Below are 4338 nucleotides of genomic sequence, written 5' to 3'. Positions count from 1 at the left end.
GTCTCTTATCTCTCTCCCCCTCTTTCTGCATCCTTCTCTCTCTCCCCAACTCTCTATCCTTCCTCTCTGTCTCTCCTCCCTTTTCAATTCCTCTCCCACTCTCTCCGTTCCTCCTCCCACACCCTTTATACACACTCCCTCTCTCCCCGCCTCTCTCGCTGCTTTCCTTATCCAGTTGGTCTCCCCTCGCTCTCACTTCCACAGTCCCTTTCAAACGCATCTCTCTCGCTCTTTGTATTTCCCCTCTCTCTCTTTCCCTTTCTACTTTATCTCTCTGCCCCCTCCCTTCTCTCTGTCTCTTTCAATTTATCTTTCTCTGTCCTTCCTCACTCTCTCCCTTTCTCTACGACGCACTATCGCCTGCCTGTTTGTGAATGTGATCTGCGCACTGGTTTGTACTTCCGCCGAGATCCTGTACTCGCTGAACGTCCGCATCATCCCCTGCATCGGGTACTGTTACATCAGATGTCGGATGGTGAGTGTTTCGCCCACCCCTCCCTCACACGCTAGCGAGCCAGCCCTCATCCCACCCCACCCCCACCCCCACCCGCGGTGATCTCCACTTGGAGTCCCCCGCTCCCGCGGCACTATCTTGCTCCCTTCTGTTGTAGCGTTCCCTCTCTCCTCTCCTCCCCCTCCTTCCTTCGACAACTTCCCCTGGCAACTCGTTCCGTAGACGGACCACCCGTATCCCACTAAATCTTTCCTATCCGTGTCCCTGTCCGAGTGTCGTTAATGTTCCTGCCTCAACAACTTCCTCCGGCAGCTCCTCCCACAGATGGACCACCCTCTGGGTGAAAAAGTTCGGGTCCCCTATTATCTAATTACGGTATTGGTTTACACTGCTGTAACTATATGCTATAATTATGTGGTTTTAGCATCTCTGTCATTATACCTGTTCGCCCCGACATTTCAGCACCAGTTTACACCCACTCCCCTGCGCTCCACCCAATCTGTCTTGTAAAGGAAAATCAGACCGGCATCAATCGCCCTGTTTCTACTCAGAATCTATTGTTAGACACTCGGTTGCAAAGTGAAAATATCGTACCAAAAAAGGCTGTATTGGCATGTCGATTTGGCTGTCCCCACCATTCAGCAAGTGCATGTTTCATTGCGCTTGTGTGTACACATAGATGTGCTTATAAATATAAATTTGAGTTCACTTTGACGTAATCACCAATTGCGTATAATGCATGATCCCCTCGGTTAGATCCCTCACCAGATACAGGTGAATTAAGCCACTGTCGGTTATTTTCGTGTAGTAGAAACTCAAGACGTCGACCAGCATATGCGGGTGTGAGGGGTGTGTGGTGGAAGGAATTTTCAATGTTTTGCGTTGAAGTACTGAATGAGGACCTCCTAATCTGGTACCTAATCTGGTAATCTCAGCTAAAAATGCTGCGAGACTTGAACTGACAGAAATATGGGATGTCAACTCCACAAATTCTCGAATCTCCTCAGCCGAAGGAACAGGATTTATTGAAGAACGTGTTACCGGCTCCAGATCTGTGCTGGATACGGTACCAGAAATCAGTACCTCGAAATCCATGTCGTTAATGAAAATCGAATCGGGAAAGTAACGCGTTGAACAGAGAATCAGAATCAGGTTTATTATCGCCGGCACGTGACGGGAAATGTGTTAACTTAGCTGCAGCAATTCAATGCAATACATAATCTAGCAGAGAGAGAAAATAATAATAACAACAACAAATGAAATAAAACATAATAATAAATACATAAGTAAATCAATTATCCATATTGAATAGATTATGAAAAATATGTAAAAACAGAAATACTGCATATTAATAAAGTGAGGTAGTGTACGCTTCAAAGTCCATTCCTGATTCTGATTGCAGAGGGGAAGAAGGTGTTCCTGAACCGCTGAATGTGTGTTTCTATCTCATAACCTGAGATACCCAAAGTCAACCCTAATATCCGGTGCCATCTGTGTCGACGTTGCTCCTTTGCAGATTGGAAGAATTTTTATGGATTTTGTCATGACGGTCCATTATCGCCCCTCATTAATGAGCTGTCCTTTCTGTGTGAGACTGATGACATGAATTGCCGGACAGCGGGTTGCAATGAGAATATTTAGCCTGCAATTGGTTCGTTCAGTGAGGGCACAAACTGGACAAAAGTATTTATTTTGAATAAACAGGAATGGCGAGCCGATGGGTGGATCAGGTATTTTACAAGGCAACTTCAGATTATCTGCTGAACACATTTGGGGGCAGCGCTCAGACAGCATCCAGGGTGTTAAATTTTACAGGCACACTACACGCTGCTGCTTGTAGTGTGAGCGCTGTGAGCAGGGTTCGAACCTGCGCAGGGAATCCCCATTGGATTTCAAGTCCAACGCCTTAACCACTCGGCCATCGCAGCTCCATCAATGTTCAGCACCTACCGTAGCACTACACCTGAAGTGAGCGTTGTATTTGATTTATTGTCGGTAACGGAAATGGTGAATCGATCATGCTTTGGGCGTGTCTTGCAGCCAGTGGCACAGGGAACATTTCGCTGGGAGAGGAAAGAATAAAATTAATTAAATACCAACAAATTCTGGAAGCAAAGTTCACACCGTCTGTAAAAAAGCTGAAGATGAAAAGAGGATGGCTTCTACAACAGGATAATAATCCTAAACACACCTTAAAATCCACAAAGGACTACCTCAAGAGGTACAAGCTGAAGATATTGTCATGGCCCTCACAATCCCCCGACATAAACATCATCAGAAATCTGTGGACAGACCTCAAAAGAGCAGTGCATACAAGATGGCCCAAGCATCTCACAGAGCGAGAAGCTTTTTGCAAGGAAGACTGGACGCATATCCTCCAAACAAAAATTGAAAGACTCTTAGCAGGCTACAGAAAGCCTTTACAAGGTGTGATACTTGCCAAAGGGGTTGTTATTAAGTACTCAACATGCAGGTGGCACAAACTTTTGCTTCGGCCCCTTTTACTTTTTTTCTTATCTTGAAACTGTAAAAGATGGAAATAAAAAAAGTAATCTTGCTTAAAATATTAAAGAAATGTGTTATCTTTAACTTTATGCCTTTTGGAAATCGGGTCATCTTTTACTCGCTTAGCTGTTGACAGTAACAGAAATTTTGAGAATCGGTGCCCAAATCTTTGTATCCCACCGTATCCTTCCTTCCAATGTGCATCACCGAACCACACGATGATCTATTTGACAAATCCTCCCATTCTCCTCAACTGTCTTTGATCTTAAATGTGTTTTAATCTTTGGAGTTTTTGAACACGTTGAAGTCAGGCTGCCTTTCTTATATTTTCTTTTCTTTAGCCTCCCTTCCTTCTTTCAGAGTGGAGTGACAATCCCAATTTTCCAACCATCAGAATATATTCTAGAATGTAATGGTACGTGAAGGAGGACTATTACTGCCTCGAGAATCTTCAGTTCCCAATTTTGGAACCCAGGTTTGTAGTCCAACTGGTCCCGTTGACATACAGCTTCAGAGCTTTCAGCTTCAGAGGCACCTTCTCCAGAGCCATAATATCCACTCTCACTGATGCACACTGACACGTGTTTCTCGGTGCCATTATGCTGGAGTCTTCCACAGAGCAAACGATTCATTCAGTTCGACCCTTTTCTTTTCCCCCATTACTGCTTCTTCTGCGTCATTTTCCAGCTTTCTGATACCCACTCTCGCATCCCTTTTATTCATATGTCTGAAAAAATGTTATTTTCTCTATTATTAGCCATTTATTTTTTTCCTGTCATCAAATTTTATTTGCTTTCCTTTGTATTTTGAAAGCATCCCAAACCTCCAGCTTCCCACTAATGCTTGCTATATTATAAGCCCTCACTTTTGCCTTTATGCTGCTATTACTTTCCGGTATCAGCCACTGTTGCCTCATTCTCCCCAACGAGTATTTATTCTTATTTGCGATGCATCTATCCTGCGCCTTTCCAATTGCCCCTAGAACACCAGTCCTGCGGGATCTGCCGTTAACCCTGCTCGTTCCCCTTTCCAATCGACTTGGCCAGCCCTAGACTTTGGTCGCTGTTGTTTTCTGCGAGTGACAGTGTCGAGAACTGTTATCGTCCCTGACCTTTTTCTCTGCGAATGATGTGGTCGGGAACTGCTATTGCTATTGTGTTTCCATGCGACTGGCGGGGTCGAGGATTGTTATCGTCCCTGACTTTTTTTCTGCCAGTGATTTTTTGGGGGACTGCTATTGTCACTATAATTATTTTTTTAACTGCTGCGGAGGAGGAGACAGTTTGGGGTTTGTGAGATTTTTTTTCATTTCCGTTTTCGTGCCGAGGTTGATGTCTGTCCTTAAATCAACACCCATGGCATGTCTGTATTCAGTTGTT

General features: G+C 44.5%; 1 non-coding gene across 1 annotated transcript; it reads right to left on the bottom strand.

Moving 5' to 3' along the window:
• Positions 1-2300: 2300 nt before the first annotated feature.
• Positions 2301-2382, bottom strand: trnas-uga (transfer RNA serine (anticodon UGA)). Its single transcript has one exon. It is a non-coding gene; the product is annotated as a tRNA-Ser (tRNA).
• Between the last annotated feature and the right edge of the window lie 1956 nt (positions 2383-4338).

The sequence above is a fragment of the Hypanus sabinus genome, unplaced genomic scaffold (genome assembly GCF_030144855.1).
Source record: "Hypanus sabinus isolate sHypSab1 unplaced genomic scaffold, sHypSab1.hap1 scaffold_880, whole genome shotgun sequence".
In the NCBI taxonomy this organism is placed as follows: Eukaryota; Metazoa; Chordata; class Chondrichthyes; order Myliobatiformes; family Dasyatidae; genus Hypanus; species Hypanus sabinus.
This window is presented reverse-complemented; position numbering and strand designations above follow the sequence as displayed.